Genomic DNA, 22,127 nt, shown 5'->3' with positions numbered 1-22,127 from the left:
GTTAGGTAGGTTAGGTAGTCGAAAAACAAATAATTCATGAAAACTTGGCTTATTAGGCAAATTGGGCCTTGCATAGTAAGCTGAGAAGTGAGTTCTGGCTACTAGGTACGACATATATATATATATATATATATATATATATATATACAGTGGTACCTCGGAACACAAGTGTCCCTGTATGCGAGTTTTTCGGAATATGCGCAGGATTTCCTCGGAAAATGTGTCTCGGAAGGCGAGGATTACCTCGGAACACAAGTTTGTTGATACGTGTACAGGCCGACCAGCACACGGTGGCATGGCGATTGCGCCTCAGTTTACCAGTGTCTCGCGCAAAGTGACTATCCCACCTGAATTCTTCACAAGGATTTACAGTTATTTGTCGTTTTTTGGGTCATTTGAGCATAAAAGTTGTCATTATATATCTCACCATTGGTCTCAAGAAAGCCATTGGTAAGGTTCAACCTAAGAAAATAGCTGTGAGTAGAGGATGTCCCTTCTTGATTAAGAAAATGTGTGAAGTATGGGAAGAACTGCAAAGTTTTGTTGAAAAAACTCACCAGATAAAGCTGTAGCAGGCCGTTGCATTGACCTTTTAAATGACAATGTGATGTCTTAATACAGACAAGTGTTAAAATGTAGGGAAAAACAAATGTCTTTAGACAGATTCTTAGTAAAACAAGCAAGTAGTAGTGGTATGCAGGCAAAATGTGTCAGAGTGTGCATACCAGTGAAGTGCCTGATGTTATAATGGAAGGAGACTCCCCTTCCAAACAGAAACACCTCTCCTCCTACCTCCTCCTCACATCTTCCATACACCAAGAGCAGTCCTCAGCAAGGGTAAATAATAACTTGAACATAGTTTTGTTGTTCAAGTTATTATGAAAAGGGAAGATATTATGTTCAAGGGATGATAAACGTCAAAATATTGCTAAATTCGATGATGTTTAGTACGAAACAAAATGCAAGAAAACTTGCTTAAAATGCAATATTATGAGAAAATCTGAGATATGAAGGCCAAATCACATATCGTGATACTACATGAAATAGTATCGAAATATTGGTAAAAATGAATATATTTACGTAATATCAAACTACATGAAAAACGTGAAAAAAGTCACTATTAAACCAAATTTAAGGATTTTAACTTCGAATCATAAAGCGAGGTTTCGTTATATTTAGATCCAAGAAAAGTCATATAACAATGTTGTTTCCAATACAAATGCTAAAAATCAATGTGTTTTCATTAGAATTAACTAAAATGTTCCTGATTTTCCGTTAATATTACCGATTGAAAATGTACACGTAAAACCGCTCTATTCCGGCTGAAACGTCGATATATGCAATAAAAACCGAACTTCTCCCCTTTTCAATATCTTACTCAGTATTTTAACGAGAAACAAATAGATGAGTGAAATTGAAGTATTTAAGGTTATTATCTAATCAATTATGTGTTTATATCATTTTTATCGTATATATAATGAATAAATACCAATAAACTGGAAATTCACAAAAACGTGGAAAAAGCAAAATATTGCCTAATTCGATGATATTTTGTTTATATCACATAAATGAAAAGGGGGATGATAAATGTCAAAATATTACTAAATTCGATGATTTTTAGTACGAAACAAAATGCAAAAAAACTTGCTTAAAATGCAATACTATGCGAAATTCTGAGATATGAAGGCCAAATCACATATCGTGATTCTACATTAGTATCGAAATGTTTGTAAACATGAATATATATATACTTAATATCAAACTACATGAAAAACGTGAAAAAAGTCACTACTATACCAAATTTGAGGATTTTAACTTCGAATCATAAAGCGAGGTTTCGTATTATTTAGATCGAAGAAAAGACATATGACAATGTTGTTTCCAGTACAAATGATAAAAATCAATGTGTTTTCATTAGAATTACCTAAAATGTTCCTGATTTTTCGTTTATATTACCGATGGAAGATGCACACGTAAAACCGCTCTATTCCGGCTGAAACGTCGATATATGCAATAAAAACCGAACATCTCCCCTTTTCAATATCTTACTCAGTATTTCAACGAGAAACAAATAGAAGATTGAAGATGAAGTATTTAAAATTATTATCTAATCAATTACGTGTTTGCATCATTTTTATCGTATATATAATGAATTAATACCAATAAACTGAAAATTCACAAAAACGTGGAAAAACGGCAAAATATTGGTTAATTCGATGATATTTTGTTTAAATCACATAAAGGAAAAGGGGATGATAAACGTCAAAATATTGCTAAATTCGATGATGTTTAGTACGAAACAAAATGCAAGAAAACTTGCTTAAATTGCTATATTATGCGAAAATATGAGATATGAAGGCCAAATCACATATCGTGATACTACATGAAATTGTATCGAAATATTGGTAAAAATGAATACATTTACGTAATATCTCACCACATGAAAAACGTGAAAAAAGTAACTATTTTACCATATTTGAGGATTTTAACTTCAAATCATAGAGCGAGGTTTCGTATTATTTAGATCCAAGAAAAGACATATAAGAGAGCCAGCGTGTGGGTCCAAAATATGGCTCAAGCGTCGAATTTTGGATGTTTGGGATATTTTGAAATCTGCAGGGGGGTTTGGGCAAAATGTGACCCATCGCCGCTCTCAGTAATTGCCATATTTTCGGTATAAAAAGTCGTAATTTCAAACTGCGAATACGTGCAGAGAGCCAGAATTTGGCTCCAAAATGTTGCTCAAGCGTCGAATTTGGGATGTTTCGGATATTTTCAAAACTACAGGGTGAGTTTGGGCAAAATGTGACCCATCGCTGATCTCAGTAATTGGCATATTTTCGGTATAAAGTTCGTAATTTCAAACTGCGAATACGTGGACAGAGCCAGAATTTGGCTCCAAAATATGGCTCAAGCGTCGCATTTGGGATGTTTGGGATATTTTCAAATCTGCAGGGGGGTTTGGTCAAAATGTGACCCAGTGCCGCTCTCAGTAATTGGCATATTTTCGGAATAAAATTCGTAATTTCAAACTGCGAATACGTGCAGAGAGCCAGAATTTGGCTCCAAATTTTGGCTCAAGCGTCGAATTTGGGACGTTTGTGATATTTTGAAAACTGCAGGGAGGGTTTGGGCAAAATGTGATCCATCGCTGTTTTCAGTAACTGGCATGTTTTCGGTATAAAAAGTCGTATCTTCAAATTGCGAATACGTGCAGAGAGCCAGAATTTGGCTCCAAAATATGTCTCAAGTTTCGAATGTGGGATGTTTAGGATATTTTGAAAACTGAAAGGGGGGTTTGGGCAAAATGTGACCCATCGCTGATCTCAGTAATTGTCATATTTTCGGTATAAAGTTCGTAATTTCAAACTGCGAATACGTGGACAGAGCCAGAATTTGGCTCCAAAATATGGCTCAAGCGTCGAATTTGGAATGTTTGGGATATTTTGAAAATTGCAGGGGGGTTTGGACAAAATGTGACCCCATCGCCGCTCACAGTAATTGGCAATTTCGGTATAAAAAGTCGTAATTTCAAACTGCGAGTACGTACAGAGAGCCAGCGTTTGGGTCCAAAATATGGCTCAAGCGTAGAATTTTGGAAGTTTGGGATATTTTAAAAACTGCAGGGTGGGTTTGGGCAAAATGTGACCCATCGCTGCTCTCAGTAATTGGCATATTTTCGGTATAAATTCTTAATTTCAAACTGCGAATACGTGCTGGGAGCCAGAATTTGGCTCCAAAATATGGCTCACGCGTCGAATTTGGGATGTTTGGGATACTATGAAAACTGCAAGGGAGGGGGAGGGGGCAAAATGTGACCCATCGCAGCTCTCAGAAATTTGCATATTTGCGGTATAAAAAGGCGCAATTTCAAACGGCGAATACGTGCAGAGAGCCAGAATTTGGCTCCAAGATATGGCTCAAGTGTCGAATTTGGGATGTTTCGGATATTTTCAAAACTGCGGGGTGGGTTTGGGCAAAATGTGACTCATCGCCGCTTTCAGTAATTGGCATATTTTCTGTACAAAAAGTCGTAATTCCAAACTGCGATTACGTGCAGAGAACCAGAATTTGGCTCCAAAATATGGTTAAAGCGTCGAATTTGGGATGTTTCTAATATTTTGAAAACTGCAGGGGGGTTTTGGCAAACTGTGACTCATCGCTGCTCCCAGTAATTGGCATGTATTCTGTATAAAACGTCGTAACTTCAAACTACGAATAAGTGCAGATTGCGAGAATTTCGGTCCAAAATATTGCTCAAGCGTCAAATTTGGGATGTTTGGGATATTTTGAAATCTGCAGGGGTGTTTGGGCAAAATGTGACCCATCGCCGCTCTCAGTAATTGCCATATTTTCGGTATAAAAAGTCGTAATTTCAAACTGCAAATACGTGCATAGAGCGAGAATTTGGCTCCAAAACATGGCTCAAGGGTCGAATTTGGGATGTTTGGGATATTTTGAAATCTGCAGGGGTGTTTGGGCAAAATGTGACCCATCGCCGCTCTTAGTAATTGCCATATTTTCGGTATAAAAAGTCGTAATTTCAAACTGCAAATACGTGCAGAGAGCCAGAAATTTGGCTGCAAAATGTGGCTGAAGCGTCGAAATTGGGATGTTCAGGATATTTTCTAAACTGCAGAGTGGGTTTGGGCCAACTGTGACCCATCGTCGCTCTCAGTAATTGGCATATTTTCGGAATAAAATTCGTAATTTCAATCTGCGAATATGTGCAGGGAGCCAGAATTTGACTCCAAATTTTGGCTCAAGCGTCGAATTTGGGACGTTTGGGATTTTTTGAAAACTGCAGGGATGGTTTGGGCAAAATTGTGATCCATCGCCGCTTTCAGTAATTAACATATTTTCGTTATAAAAATTGGTAATTTCAAAATGCGAATATGCGCAGTGAACCAGAATTTGGCTCCAAAATATGGCTCAAGGATCGAATTTGGGATCTTTGGGATATTCTGAAAACTGCAGGTGGGGGGGGGGGGTTTGGGCAAAATGTGACTAATCGCCGCTTTCAGTATTTGGCATATTTTCGGTATAAGAAGTCGTAATTTCAAACTGCGAATACTTGCAGAGAGCCAGAATTTGGCTCCAAAATATGGCTCAAGGGTCGAAATTGGGATGTTTTGGACATTTTGAAAACTGCAAGGGGGATTGGGCAAAATGTGACCCATCGCCGCTCACAGTAATTGGCATATTTTCGGTATAAAAAGTCGTAATTTCAAACTGCGAATACGTACAGAGAGCCAGAATTTGGGTCCAAAATATGGCTCAAGCGTCGAATTTGGGATTTTTTGGATATTTTAAAAACTGCAGGGTGGGTTTGGGCAAAATGTGGCCCATCGCAGCTCTTAGTAATTGGCATATTTTCGGTATAAAATTCCTAATTTCAAACTGCGAATACGTGCAGAGAGCGAGAATTTGGCTCCAAAATATTGCTCAAGCGTCGAATTTGCGATGTTTGGTATACCATGAAAACTGCAGGGGGAGGGGGGCAAAATGTGACCCATCGCTGCTCTTAAAATTTTCAAATTTTCGGTATAAAAAGTCGTAATTTCGAAAGGCGAATACGTATAGAGAGCCAGAATTTGGCTCCAAAATATGGCTCAAGCGTCTAATTTGGGATGTTTGGGATGCTACGAAAACTGCAGGGAGGGATTGGGCAAAATGTGATCCATTGCTGCTTTCAGTATTTCGCATATTTTCGGTATAAAGTTCGTAATTTCAAACTGCGAATACGTGCAGAGAGCCAGAATTTGGCTCCAAAATATGGCTCAAGTGTCGAATTTGGGATGTTTGGGATATTTTCAAAAATGAAGGGGGGGGGGCAAAATGTGACCCATCGCCGCTTTCAGTATTTGGCATATGTTCGGTAAAAAAAGTCATAATTTCAAACTGCGAATACGTGCAGAGCCTGAATTTGGCTCCAAAATATGGCTCAAGGGTCGAATTTGGGATGTTTGTTAAATTTTGAAAACTGCAGGGGGGTTTCGGCAAAATGTGACCCATCGCTGCTCTCAGTAATTGGCATATTTTCAGTGTAGAAAGTCGTAATTTCAAGCGAATACGTGCAGAGAGCCAGAATTTACCTCCTACATATGGGTTCAAGCGTCGAATTTTGGATGTTTGGGCTAATTTGAAAACTGCAGGAAGGGTTTGGACAAAATGTGATCCATCGCCGCTTTCTGTAATTCCATTTTTTCCGTATAAAAAGACGTAATTTTAAAGGGCGAATACATGCAGAGAGCCAGAATTTGGCTACAAAATATGGCTCAAGGTTCGAATTTGGGATGTTTGGGATATTTTGAAAACTACATTGAGAGGTTGGGCTAAATGTGATCCATCGCCCCTCTCAGTAATTGGCATATTTTCGGTATAAAAAGACGTAATTTCAAAATGCGAATACGTGCAGAGAGCTAGAATTTGGCTCCAAAAAATGGCTCAAGCGTCAAATTTGGAATGTTTGGGATACTTCGAAAACTGCAAGGAGGGTTTGGGCAAAATGTGATCCTTCGCCGCTTTCAGTAACTGGCATATTTTCGTTAAAAAAAGTCGTAATTTCAAACTGCGAATACGTGCAGATAGCCCGACTTTGGCTCCAAAATATGGCTCAAGGGTCGAATTTGGGATGTTTGGGATATTTTGAAAACTGTAGAGGGGGTTTGGGCAAAATGTGACCCATCGCCCTTCTTAGTAATTGGCATATTTTCGGTATAAAATGTCTTAATTTCAAACTGCAAATACGTGCAAAGAGAGACAATTTGGCTCTAAAAAATGGCTCGAGCGACCAATTTGGGATGTTTGTTATATTTTGAAAACTGCAGGGGTGTTTGGGCAAAATGTGACCCATCGCTGCTCTCAGAAATTTGCATTTTTTTTTATAAAAAGTCGTAATTTCAAAATAGCGATATCTTGCAGAGAGCCGGAATTTGCCTCCAAAATATGGCTCATGCGTCGAATTTGGGATGTATGGGATATTTTGAAAACTGCAGTTAGGGTTGGGCAAAATGTGATCCATCGCCGCATTCAATAAGTGGCATATTTTCGGGATAAAAAGTCGTAATTTCAAACTGCGAATACGTGCAGAGAGCCAAAATTTGGCTCAAAAATATGGCTCAACCTTTGAATTTTGGACGTTTAGGTTTGTTTTCAAAACTACAGGGAGGGTTTGGGCAAAATGTGATCCTTCGCTGCTTTCAGTAATTGACATTTTTACCTAAAAAAAGTCGTAATTTTATACAGCGAATACATGCAGAGAGCCAGAATTTGGCACCAAAATATGGCTCAAGGTCGAATTTGGGATTTTTTTGGATATTTTGTAAACTGCAGGGGGGGTTAGGCAAAATGTGACCCATAGATGCTCTCAGTAATTGGCATATTTCGGTATAAAAAGTCTAATTATAAACTGCGAATACGTGCAAAGAGCCAGAATTTGGCTCCAAAATATGGCTCAAACGTCGAATTTTGGGATGTTTTGGATATTTTTAAAACTGCATGGAGGGGTTGGGTCAAAATGTGATCCATCGCCGCTTTCAGTAATTTGCATATTTTCGGTATAAAAAGCCGTAATTTTAAACTGCGAATACGAGCATAAACTCAGAATTTGGCTCCAAAATAAGGCTCAAGGGTCGAATTTGGGATATTTGTTAAATTTTGAAAACTGCAGAGAGGATTATGCAAAATGTGACCCATCGCCGCTCTCAGTAATTGGCATATTTTCGGTATAGAAAGTCGTAATTTCAAACTGCAAATACGTGCAGAGAGCCAGAATTTGGCTCCAAAATATGGCTCAAGGGTCGAATTTGGGATGCTTTTGATATTTTGAAAACTGCAAGGAGGGTTTTGGAAAAATGTGATCCATCGCTGTTTTCAGTATTTGGCATATTCTCGGTATAAAATGTCGTAATTTCAAACTGCGAATACGTGCAGGGAGCCAGAATTTGATTTCAAATTTTGGCTCAGGCGTCGAATTTGGAACGTTTGGGATTTTTTGAAAACTGCAGGGATGGTTTGGGCAGAATTGTGATCCATCGCCGCTTTCAGTAATTGACATATTTTCGTTATAAAAATTCGTAATTTTAAAATGCGAATACGCGCAGTGAGCCAGAATTTGGCTACAAAATATGTCTCAAGGGTCGAATTTAAGATGCTTGGGATATTCTGAAAACTGCAGGTGGCGGGGGGGGGGGGGGGGGGTTTGGGCAAAATGTGACTAATCGCTGCTTTCAGTATTTGGCATATTTTCGGTATAAGAACTTGTAATTTCAAACTGCGAATACTTGCAGAGAGCCAGAATTTGGCTCCAAAATATGGCTCAAGGGTCGAAATTGGGATGTTTATGACATTTTGAAAACTGCAGGGGGGTTTGGGCAAAATGTGACCCATCGCCGCTCACATTAATTGGCATATTTTCGGTATGAAAAGTCGTAGTTTCAAACTGCGAATACGTACAGAGAGCCAGAATTTTTGTCCAAAATATGGCTCAAGCGTCGATTTTGAGATTTTTTGGATATTTTAAAAACTGCAGGATGGGTTTGGGCAAAATGTGACCCATCGCTGCTCTCAGTAATTGGCATATTTTCGGTATAAAATTCTTTATTTCAAACTGCGAATACGTGCAGAGAGCGAGAATTTGGCTCCAAAATATGGCTGAAGTGTCGAATTTGGGATGTTTGGTATACCATGAAAACTGCATGGGGGGGGGGGGCAAAATGTGACCCATCGCCGCTTTCAGTATTTGGCATATGTTCGGTATAAAAATTCGTAATTTCAAACTGCGAATACGTGATGAGAGCCAGAATTTGGCTCCAAAATATAGCTCAAGCGTCGAATTTGGAATGTTTCGGATATTTTCAAAACTGCACGGTGGGTTTGGGGAAAATGTGACCCATCGCCGCTCACAGTAATTGGAATATTTTCTTTATAAAGTTCGTAATTTCAAACTGCGAATACATGCACAGAGCCAGAATTTGGCTCCAAAATATGGCTCACGCGTCGAATTTGGGATGTTTGACATACAATAAAAACTGCAGGGGGGGGGCGAAATGTAACCCATCGCTGCTCTCAGTAATTGGCATATTTTCGGTAAAAAGTTCGTAATTTCAAACTGCGAATACGTGCACAGAGTCAGAAATTGGCTCCAAAATACGGCTCAAGCGTTGAATTTGGGATGTTTGGGATATTTTGAAAACTGAAGGGAGGGTTTGAGCAAAATGTGAGCCATCGCCGCTTTCAGTAATTGGCATATTTTCGGTATAAAAAGACGTAATTTCAAACAGCGAATACGTGCAGAGAGCCAGAATTTGGCTCCAAACGATGGCTCAAGCGTTAAATTTGGGATGTTTGGGATATTTTCAAAACTGCAGGTTGGGTGTGGGCAAAATGTGACCCATCGTAGCTCTCAGTAATTGGCATATTTTCGATATAAAAAGCCGTAATTTAAAACTGCGAATACGTGCAGAGAGCGAGAATTTGACTCCAAAATATAGCTCAAGCGTCTAATTTGGGATGTTTGCGATACTTCGAAAACTGCAGGGAGGGTTTGGGCATAATTTGACCCATCGCCGCTCTCAGTAATTTTCATATTTTCGGTATAAAAAGTCGTAATTTCAAACTGCGAATACGTGCAGAGAGCCAGAATTTTGCCCCAAAATATGGCTCAAGCGTCTAATTTGGGATGTTTGGGATATAAGAACATAAGAACATAAGAACAAAGGTAACTGCAGAAGGCCTATTGGCCCATACGAGGCAGCTCCTATTCTATAACCACCCAATCCCACTCATATACTTGTCCAACCCGCGCTTGAAACAATCGAGGGACACCACCTCCACCACGTTACGCGGCAATTGGTTCTACAAATCAACAACCCTGTTACTGAACCAGTATTTACCCAAGTCTTTCCTAAATCTAAACTTATCCAATTTATACCCATTGTTTCGTGTTCTGTCTTGTGTTGATACTTTTAATACCCTATTAATATCCCCTTTGTTATGTCCATTCACCCACTTGTAAACCTCTATCATGTCACCCCTAACTCTTCGCCTTTCCAGTGAATGCAACTTAAGCTTTGTTAATCTTTCTTCATATGAAAGATTTCTAATTTGGGGAATTAACTTAGTCATCCTACGCTGGACACGTTCAAGTGAATTTATATCCATTCTATAATATGGCGACCAAAACTGAACTGCATAATCTAAATGGGGCCTAACTAGAGCATGATATAGATTGAGAACCACACCAGGTGTCTTGTTACTAACGCTGCGATTAATAAATCCTAGTGTCCGATTTGCCTTATTACGAACATTTATGCATTGATCCTTTTGTTTTAAATTCTTACTAATCATAACTCCCAGATCCCTTTCGCAATTCGACTTCGCAATCTCAACACCATCTAGCTCGTATTTTGTAACCCTATCATCATTACCTAACCTCAGAACTTTACATTTATCAGCATTAAACTGCATCTGTCAATCCTTCGACCATTTCAAAACCCTATCTAGATAAACTTGAAGTGATAGTGAGTCCTCCTCCGAATAAATTTCCCTACCGATTTCCGTATCATCGGCAAATTTGCAAATGTTGCTACTCAAACCTGAATCTAAATCATTTATATATATTATAAACAACAGAGGGCCGAGGACAGAGCCCTGAGGCACCCCACTTACAACATTTTCCCACTCTGACTTGACTCCATTTATACTAACTCTCTGTTTCCTTTGGCAAAGCCATGCCCTAATCCAGTTTAATATAGCACCCCCACTACCATGAGACTCTATCTTTTTAATCAGTCTTTCATGTGGCACTGTATCAAAAGCTTTGCTAAAGTCAAGGTACACAACATCGCAATCCTTACCACTATCAACTGCCTTAACAATGCTAGAATAAAAAGATAACAAATTTGTTAAACATGAACGGCCATTTATAAAACCATGTTGCGACTCAATTATTAATTTATGTTTTTCAAGATGAAGACGAATTTTATTTGCTATTATAGATTCGAGTAACTTTCCCACAATAGACGTTAGGCTAATTGGTCGATAGTTAGACGCAAGTGATCTATCCCCTTTCTTAAAAACTGGTATCACATTAGCAACTTTCCAAAACTCTGGCACTCTGCCTGACTCTATTGATTTATTAAATATGGTTGACAGTGGGTCACAAAGCTCCTCTTTGCATTCTTTAAGCACCCTGGCAAACACTTCATCCGGCCCTGGGGATTTGTTTGGTTTGAGTTTTACTATTTGTTTAAGAACATCCTCCCTAGTAACTGTTAAACTCATCAACCTGTCCTCGTCCCCACCCACATAGACTTGTTCGGCTGAAGGCATATTGCATATTGTTAAGTTCCTCCAAGTCAAGTTAAGTTGTTAAATCCCAGTGTCCTATTCGCCTTATTACGAACATTCATGCATTGATCCTTTTGTTTTAAATTCTTACTAATCATAACTCCCAGATCCCTTTCGCAATCCGACTTCGCAATCTCAACACCATCTAGCTCGTATCATGTAACTCTATCATCATTACCTAGCCTCAGAACTTTACATTTATCAGCATTAAACTGCATTTGCCAATCATTTGACCATTTCAAAACCCTATCTAGATCAACTTGAAGTGATAGTGAGTCCTCCTCCGAATTAATTTCCCTACCGATTTTCGTATCATCGGCAAATTTGCAAATGTTGCTACTCAAACCTGAATCTAAATCATTTATATATATTATAAACAACAGAGGTCCCAGGACAGAGCCCTGAGGTACTCCACTAACAACATTATCTCACTCTGACTTAACCCCATTTATACTAACTCTGTTTCCTTTGGAATAGCCCTAATCCAAGTTAATATAGCTCCCCCAATACCATGAGCTTCTATTTTTTTAATTAGTCTTTCATGTGGCACTATATCAAAAGCTTTGCTAAAGTCAAGGTACACAACATCACAATATGTTGGTACACAACAAGGTACACAACATCAAAAGGTACACAAATCATATTGGGAAAACTGCAGTGGATTTTGGGCAAAATGTGACTCATCGCCGTTTTCAGTAATTGGCATATTTTCGGTATAAAAAGACGTAATTTCAAACTGCGAATACGTGCAGAGAGCCTGAATTTGGCTCCAAAATATGGCTCAAGGGTCGAATTTGGGATGTTTGGGATATTTTGAAAACTGCTGGGAGGGTTTGGGCAAAATGTGACCCATCGCTGCTCTCAGTAATTGGCATATTTTCGGTATAAAATATCGTAATTTCAAACTGTGAACACGTGCAGAGAGCCAAAATTTGGCTCCAAAATATAACTAAAGCGTCGAATTTGGGATGTTTAGGATATTTTAAAAACAACAGGGAGGGTTTAGGCAAAATGTGATCCGTCGCCGCTTTAAGTAATTGACATTTTTTCGGAATAAAAAGACGTAATTTCAAACTGCGAATACGTGCAGAGAGCCAGAATTTGGCTTCAAAATATTGCTCACGTGTCGAACTTGGAATGTTGGGGATATTTTGAAAACTGAAGGGGGTGATTGGGCAAAAAGGAACCCATAGCAGCTCTCAGTAATTAGCATATTTTCTGTATAAAAAGTCGCATTTTCAAATTGCGAACACGTGCCGAGAGCTAGAATTTGGCTCCAAAATATGGCTCAAGCGTCCAATTTGGGATGTTTGGGAGGTTTTGGGCAAAATGTGACCCATCTCTTCTCTCAGTATTTGGCATATTTTCGGCATAAAAAATCGAAATTTCAAACTGCAAATACGTGCAGAGAGCCAGAATTTGGCTCCAAAATATAGCTCAAGGGTCGAATTTGGGATGTTTGGAATATTTTGAGAACTACAGGAGGGTTTGGGCAAAATGTAACCCATCGCTACCTTCAGTAATTTGCATATTTTCGGTTATAAAGACATAAATTCAAACTGCAAATACGTGAAAAGAGCCAAAATTTGGCTCCAAAATATGGCTCACTTGTCGAACTTGGAATGTTTGGGATTTTTTGAAAACTGCAGGGGGCGGTGGTAAAAAGAAACCAATCGCAGCTCTCAGTAATTAGCATATTTTCGGTATAAAAAGTCGTAATATCAAATAGCGAATACCTGCAGAGAGCCAGAATTTGGTTTCAAAATATGGCTCAAGCGTCGAATTTGGGATGTTTGGGATATTTTGAAAACTGCATGGGGTTTGGGCAAAATGTAACCCATCGTCGCTCTTAGTAATTGGCATATTTTCGGTATAAAAAGTCGTAATTTCAAACTGCGAATACATGCAGAAAGCCAGAATTTGGCTCCAACGTATGGCTCAAGCTTCGAATTTGGGATGTTTGGAATATTTTGGGAACTGCAAAGGGGGGGGGGGGTTTGGGCAAAATGTGAACCATCACCGCTCTCATTAATTGGCATATTTTCGGTATAAAAATTCGTAATTTCGAACTGCGAATACACAGAGAGCCAGAATTTGGTTCCAAAATATGGACCAACCGTCGAATTTGGGATGTTTGGGATATTTTCAAAACTGCAGGGAGGGTTTGGGCAAAATGAGATCCATCGCCGCTCTCAGTAATTGGCATATTTTCGGTATAAAAAGTCGTAGTTTTAAACTGCGAATACATGCAGAGAGCCAGAATTTGGCTCCAAAATATGGCTCAAGGGTCGAATTTGGCATGTTTGAGATATTTTGAAAATTGCGGGGGGGGGGGGGTGGGCGTGGGAAAATTTGATATATCGCTGCTCTCAGTAATTGACATATTTTTGGTATAAAAATTCGTAATTTTAAATTGCAAATACGTGCAAAGAGCCAGAATTTGGCTCCAAAATATGATTCGTGGGTCGAATTATAGATGTTTAAAATATTTTGAAAACTGCAGGGGGGTTTGGGCAAAATGTGATCCATCGCTGCCTTTAGTAATTGGCATATTTTAGTTATAAAAAGTCGTAAATTCAAACTAGGGGGGGAGGGGGGGTTAGGGAAAAAGGAACCCATCGCAGCTCTCAGTAATTAGCATATTTTCTGTATTAAAATTCGTAATTTCAAACTGCGAACACGTGCAGAGCCAGAATTTGGTTCCAAAATATGGCTTATGCTTCGAATTTGGGATGTTTGGGATATTTTGAAAACTGCAGGGGGGTTTGGTGAAAATGTGACCCTTCGTCGCTCTTAGTAATTGGCATATTTTCGCTATAAAAATACGTAACTTCAAATTGCGAATACGTGCAGAGAGCTAGAATTTGACTCCAAAATATGGCTCAAGCTTCCAATTTGGGATGTTTGGGATACTTTTAATTCTGCAGGGGAGGTTAGGGCAAAATGTGATCCATTGCCGCTCTCAGTAATTGGCATATTTTGTAATTTCAAACTGTGAATACACGCAGAGAGCCAGAATTTGGCTAAAATATGGCTCAAGGGTCGATTTGGGGATGTTTTGGATACTTTGAGAATTGCAGGGGAGTTTGGGCAAAATGTGACCCATCGCCGCTCTCAGTAATTGGCATATTTTCGGTATAAAAAGTCGTAATTTCAATTTCCGAATACGTGCAGAGAGCCAGAATTTAACTCCAAAATATGGCTCAAGGGTCGAGTTTGAGATGTTTGGGATATTTTTAAAACTGCAGGGAAGGGTTTGGGCAAAATGTGACCCTTTGCCGCTATCAGTAATTGGCATATCTTCGGTATAAAAAGTCGTTATTTCAAACTGCGAACACGTATCGAGAGCCAGAATTTGCTCGAAAATAAAGCTCAAGGGTCGAATTTGGGATGTTTGGGATATTTTGAAAACTGCAGGGGGGTTTGGGCAAAATGTGACCCATCGCTGCTCTCAGTAATTGGCATATTTTCGGTATAAAATATCGTAATTTCAAACTGCGAATACGTGCAGAGAGCGAGAATTTGACTCCAAAATATGGCTCAAGGGTCGAATTTTGGATGCTTGGGATATTATGAGAATTGCAGGAGGATTGGGCAAATTGTGACAAATCGTCGCTCTCAGTAATTGTCATATTTTCGGTATAAAAAGTCGTAATTTCAATCTGCGAATACGTGCAGAGAGCCAGAATTTGGCTCCAAACTATGGCTCAAGGGTCGAATTTTGGATGCTTGGGATATTTTGAGAATTGCAGGAGGATTGGGCAAAATGTGACACTTCACCGCTCTCAGTAATTGGCATATTTTCTGTTTAAAATATAGTAATTTCAAACTGCGAATACGTGCAGAGAGCCAGAATTTGGCTCCAAAATATGGCTCAAGCGTCTAATTTGGGATGTTTGGGATATTTTGAAAACTGCAGGGCGATTTGGGCAAAATGTGACCCTTCGCTGCTCCTAGTAATTATCGAATTTGGGATGGTATAAATTCGAATCCGAATTTGGATTCGGTATAATAAGAAGTAACTTCAAACTGCAAATACGTGCAGAGAGCGAGAATATGACTCCAAAATATGGTGCAAGCTTCGAATTTGGGATGTTTGGGATACTTTTAAATCTGCAGGGAGGGTTCGGGCAAAATGTAATCCATCGCCGCTCTCAGTAATTGGCATATTTTGTAATTTCAAACTGTGATTACACGCAGAAACCAGAATTTGGCTCTAAAATATGGCTCAAGGGTCGATTTTGGGATGTTTTGGATACTTTGAGAATTGCAGGGGAGTTTGGGCAAAATGTGACCTATCGCCGCTCTCAGTAATTGCCATATTTCGGTATAAAAAGTCGTAATTTCAATCTGGGAATACGTGCAGAGAGCCAGAATTTAACTCCAAAATATGGCTCAAGGGACGAATTTGGGATGTTTGGGATATTTTGAAAACTGCAGGGAAGAGTTTGGGCAAAATGTGACCCTTTGCAGCTCTCAGTAATTGGCATATTTTTCGTATAAAAAGTCGTAATTTCAAACTGCGAACACGTACCAAGAGCCAGAATTTGCTCGAAAATAAGGCTCAAGGGTAGAATTTGGGATGTTTGGGATATTTTGAAAACTACACGGGGGTTTGGGCAAAATGTGACCCATCGCTGCTCTCAGTAATTGGCATATTTTCGGTATAAAAAGTAACTTCAAACTTCTAATACGTGTAGAGAGCCAGAATTTTCTTTAAATATTTGGCTCAAGGGTCAAATTTGGGATGTTTGGGATATTTTGAAAACTGCAGGGGGGGTTTAGTGAAAATGTGACCCATCGCCTCTCTCAGTAATTGGCATATTTTCGCTAAAAAAAGTCGCAATTTCAAACTGCGAATACGTGCAGAGAGCCAGAATTTGGCTCCAAAATATGGCTCAAGCGTCGAATTTGGGATATTTGGGATACTTTGGAAACTGCATGGGATATTTGTTCAAAATGTGACCCATCGCCGCTCTCAGTAATTAACATATTTTTGGTATAAAAAGTCGCAATTTCAAACTGCGAATATGTGCAGAGAGCCAGAATTTGGCTCCAAAAAAATGGCTCAAAAGTCGAATTTAGGATGTTTGGGATATTTTGAAAACTGCAGGAAGGGTTTGGGCAAAATGTGACCCTTCGTCGCTCTTAGTAATTGGCATATTTTCGCTATAAAAATACGTAACTTCAAATTGCGAGTACGTGCAGAGAGCTAGAATTTGACTCCAAAATATGGCTCAAGCTTCCAATTTGGGATGTTTGGGATACTTTTAATTCTGCAGGGGAGGTTAGGGCAAAATGTGATCCATTGCCGCTCTCAGTAATTGGCATATTTTGTAATTTCAAACTGTGAATACACGCAGAGAGCCAGAATTTGGCTAAAATATGGCTCAAGGGTCGATTTGGGGATGTTTTGGATACTTTGAGAATTGCAGGGGAGTTTGGGCAAAATGTGACCCATCGCCGCTCTCAGTAATTGGCATATTTTCGGTATAAAAAGTCGTAATTTCAATTTCCGAATACGTACAGAGAGCCAGAATTTAACTCCAAAATATGGCTCAAGGGTCGAGTTTGAGATGTTTGGGATATTTTTAAAACTGCAGGGAAGGGTTTGGGCAAAATGTGACCCTTTGCCGCTATCAGTAATTGGCATATCTTCGGTATAAAAAGTCGTTATTTCAAACTGCGAACACGTATCGAGAGCCAGAATTTGCTCGAAAATAAAGCTCAAGGGTCGAATTTGGGATGTTTGGGATATTTTGAAAACTGCAGGGGGGTTTGGGCAAAATGTGACCCATCGCTGCTCTCAGTAATTGGCATATTTTCGGTATAAAATATCGTAATTTCAAACTGCGAATACGTGCAGAGAGCCAGAATTTGGCCCCAAAATATGGCTCAAGCTTCGAATTTTGGATGTTATGGATATATTGAAAACTGCATGTGGATTTTGGGCAAAATGTGACCCATCGGCGGTTTCAGTAATTGGCATATTTTCGGTATAAAAAGGAACTTCAAACTTCAAATACGCGTAGAGAACCAGAACTTTTCAACCAAAATATGGCTCAAGCGTCGAATTTGGGATGTTTGGGATATTTTGAGAACTGCAGGGAGGGTTTGGGCAAAATGTGATCCATCGCCGCTTTCAGTAATTGGCATATTGTCGTATAAAAATTCGTAATTTTAAACTGCGAATACGTGCAGAGAGCCAGAATTTGGCTCCAAAAATATGGCTCAAAGGTAGAATTTGGGATGTTTTTGATATTTTGACAACTGCAGAGGGGTTTAGGCAAAATAAGACCCATCGCTGCACACAGTAATTGGCATATTTTCTGTATAAAAAGTAGTTATTTCAAACTGCGAATACGTGCACAGATCCAGAATTTGGTTCCAAAATATGGCTCAAGTGTCGAATTTGGGATGTTTGGGATTCTTTGGAAACTGCAGGGGGGGTTTGGGCCAAATGTGACCCATCGCTGCTCTCAGTAATTAATATATTTTCAATATAAAAATCGTAATTTCACACTGTGATTACGTACAGAGAGCCAGAATTTGGCTCCAAAATGTGGCTCAAGCGTCATATTTAGGATGTCTGTGATATTTTAAAAACTGCAGGGAGTGTTTGGGCAAAATGTGATCCATCGCAGCTTTCAGTAATTGGCATATTTTCGTTATAAAAAGACGTAATTTCAAATTGCGAATACATGCAGAGAGCCAGAATTTGGCACCAAAATATGGCTCAAGAGTCGAGTTTTGGATGTTTGGGATATTTTGAGAATTGCAGGGGGTTTGGGCAAATTGTGACCCATCGTCGCTCTCAATAATTGGCATATTTTCGGTACAAAAATTAGTAATTTCAATCAGCGAATACGTGCAGAGAGCCAGAATTTGACTCCAAAATATGGCTCAAGGGTCGAATTTGAGATGTTTATGATATTTTAAACACTGCGGGGGGGGGGGCAAAATGTGACCCTTCGTCGCTCTTAGTAATTGGCATATTTTCGGTATAAAAATACGTAACTTCAAATTGCGAATACGTGCAGAGAGCTAGAATTTGACTCCAAAATATGGCTCAAGCTTCCAATTTGGGATATTTGGGATACTTTTAATTCTGCAGGGGAGGTTCGGGCAAAATGTGATCCATCGCCGCTCTCAGTAATTGGCATATTTTCGTTATAAAAAGACGTAATTTCAAACTGGGAATACGTGCAGAGAGAAAGATTTTGACTCCAAAATAAGGCTCAAGCGTCGAATTTGGGATATTTGGGATACTTTTAAACCGCAGAGAGGGTTCGGGCAAAATGTGATCCATCGCCGCTTTCAGTAATTGGCATATTTTCGATATAAAAGGTCGTAATTTCAAATTGCGAATACATGCAGAGAGCCAGAATTTGGCACCAAAATATGGCTCAAGAGTCGAGTTTTGGATGTTTGGGATATTTTGAGAATTGCAGGGGGTTTGGGCAAATTGTGACCCATCGTCGCTCTCAATAATTGGCATATTTTCGGTACAAAAATTAGTAATTTCAATCAGCGAATACGTGCAGAGAGCCAGAATTTGACTCCAAAATATGGCTCAAGGGTCGAATTTGAGATGTTTATGATATTTTAAACACTGCGGGGGGGGGGGGCAAAATGTGACCCTTCGTCGCTCTTAGTAATTGGCATATTTTCGGTATAAAAATACGTAACTTCAAATTGCGAATACGTGCAGAGAGCTAGAATTTGACTCCAAAATATGGCTCAAGCTTCCAATTTGGGATGTTTGGGATACTTTTAATTCTGCAGGGGAGGTTCGGGCAAAATGTGATCCATCGCCGCTCTCAGTAATTGGCATATTTTGTAATTTCAAACTGTGAATACACGCAGAGAGCCAGAATTTGGCTCTAAAATATGGCTCAAGGGTCGATTTGGGGATGTTTTGAATACTTTGAGAATTCCAGGGGAGTTTGGGCAAAATGTGACCAATCGCCGCTCTCAGTAATTGGCATATTTTCGGTATAAAAAGTCGTAATTTCAATTTCCGAATACGTGCAGAGAGCCAGAATTTAACTCCAAAATATGGCTCAAGGGTCGATTTTGGGATGTTTGGGATATTTTGAAAACTGCAGGGGGGTTTGGGCAAAATGTGACCCATCGCTGCTCTCAGTAATTGGCATATTTTCGGTATAAAATATCGTAATTTCAAACTGCGAATACGTGCAGAGATCCAGAATTTGGCCCCAAAATATGGCTCAAGCTTCGAATTTTGGATGTTTTGGATATTTTGAAAACTGCATGTGGATTTTGGGCAAAATGTGACCCATCGCAGCTCTCAGTAATTGGCATATTTTCGGTATAAAAAGTAACTTCAAACTTCAAATACGTGTAGAGAACCAGAACTTTTCTCCAAAATATGGCTCAAGCGTAGAATTTGGGATGTTTGGGATATTTTGAGAACTGCAGGGAGGGTTTGGGCAAAATGTGATCCATCGCCGCTTTCAGTAATTGGCATATTGTCGTATAAAAATTCGTAATTTTAAACTGCGAATACGTGCAGAGAGCCAGAATTTGGCTCCAAAAATATGGCTCAAAGGTAGAATTTAGGATGTTTTTGATATTTTGACAACTGCAGAGGGGTTTAGGCAAAATAAGACCCATCGCTGCACACAGTAATTGGCATATTTTCTGTATAAAAAGTAATCATTTCAAACTGCGAATACGTGCAGAGAGCCAGAATTTGGCTCCAAAATATGGCTCAAGCGTCGAATTTGGGATATTTGGGATACTTTGGAAACTGCATGGGATATTTGTTCAAAATGTGACCCATCGCCGCTCTCAGTAATTAACATATTTTTGGTATAAAAAGTCGTAATTTCAAACTGCGAATACGTGCAGAGAGTCAGAATTTTTCTCTTAAATATGGCTCAAGCGTCGAATTTGGGATGTTTGGAATATTTTGAAAACTGCAGGGAGGGTTTGGGCAAAATGTGATCCATCGCTGATTTCAGCAAATGGCATATTGTCGTTATAAAAAGACGTAATTTCAAACTGCGAATACGTGCAGAGAGCCAGAATTTGGCTCCAAAAAAATGGCTCAAAAGTCGAATTTAGGATGTTTGGGATATTTTGAAAACTGCAGGAAGGGTTTGGGCAAAATGTGACCCTTCGTCGCTCTTAGTAATTGGCATATTTTCGCTATAAAAATACGTAACTTCAAATTGCGAATACGTGCAGAGAACTAGAATTTGACTCCAAAATATGGCTCAAGCTTCCAATTTGGGATGTTTAGGATACTTTTAATTCTGCAGGGGAGGTTAGGGCAAAATGTGATCCATCGCCGCTCTCAGTAATTGGCATATTTTGTAATTTCAAACTGTGAATACACGCAGAGAGCCAGAATTTGGCTAAAAATATGGCTCAAGGGTCGATTTGGGGATGTTTTGGATACTTTGAGAATTGCAGGGGAGTTTGGGCAAAATGTGACCCATCGCCGCTCTCAGTAATTGGCATATCTTCGGTATAAAAAGTCGTTATTTCAAACTGCGAACACGTATCGAGAGCCAGAATTTGCTCGAAAATAAAGCTCAAGGGTCGAATTTGGGATGTTTGGGATATTTTGAAAAATGCAGGGGGGTTTGGGCAAAATGTGACCCATCGCTGCTCTCAGTAATTGGCATATTTTCGGTATAAAATATCGTAATTTCAAACTGCGAATACGTGCAGAGAGCCAGAATTTGGCCCCAAAATATGGCTCAAGCTTCGAATTTTGGATGTTATGGATATATTGAAAACTGCATGTGGATTTTGGGCAAAATGTGACCCATCGGCGGTTTCAGTAATTGGCATATTTTCGGTATAAAAAGTAACTTCAAACTTCAAATACGCGTAGAGAACCAGAACTTTTCAACCAAAATATGGCTCAAGCGTCGAATTTGGGATGTTTGGGATATTTTGAGAACTGCAGGGAGGGTTTGGGCAAAATGTGATCCATCGCCGCTTTCAGTAATTGGCATATTGTCGTATAAAAATTCGTAATTTTAAACTGCGAATACGTGCAGAGAGCCAGAATTTGGCTCCAAAAATATGGCTCAAAGGTAGAATTTGGGATGTTTTTGATATTTTGACAACTGCAGAGGGGTTTAGGCAAAATAAGACCCATCGCTGCACACAGTAATTGGCATATTTTCTGTATAAAAAGTAGTCATTTCAAACTGCGAATACGTGCACAGATCCAGAATTTGGTTCCAAAATATGGCTCAAGGGTCAAATTTGGGATGTTTGGGATATTTTGAAAACTGCAGGGGGGGTTTGGTGAAAATTTGACCAATCGACGCTATCAGTAATGGGCATATTTTCGGTATAAAAAGTCGCAATTTCAAACTGCGAATATGTGCAGAGAGCCAGAATTTTGCTCCAAATTATTGCTCAAGCGTCGAATTTGGGATGTTTGGGATTCTTTTGAAACTGCAGGGGGGGTTTGGGCCAAATGTGACCCATCGCTGCTCTCAGTAATTAATATATTTTCAGTATAAAAATCGCAATTTCACACTGTGATTACGTACAGAGAGCCAGAATTTGGCTCCAAAATGTGGCTCAAGCGTCATAATTAGGATGTTTGTGATATTTTAAAAACTGCAGGGAGTGTTTGGGCAAAATGTGATCCATCGCAGCTTTCAGTAATTGGCATATTTTCGTTATAAAAAGACGTAATTTCAAACTGGGAATACGTGCAGAGAGAAAGATTTTGACTCCAAAATATGGCTCAAGCGTCGAATTTGGGATATTTGGGATACTTT

This window comes from Procambarus clarkii, chromosome 20 (genome assembly GCF_040958095.1).
Source record: "Procambarus clarkii isolate CNS0578487 chromosome 20, FALCON_Pclarkii_2.0, whole genome shotgun sequence".
In the NCBI taxonomy this organism is placed as follows: domain Eukaryota; kingdom Metazoa; phylum Arthropoda; class Malacostraca; order Decapoda; family Cambaridae; genus Procambarus; species Procambarus clarkii.
This window is presented reverse-complemented; position numbering follows the sequence as displayed.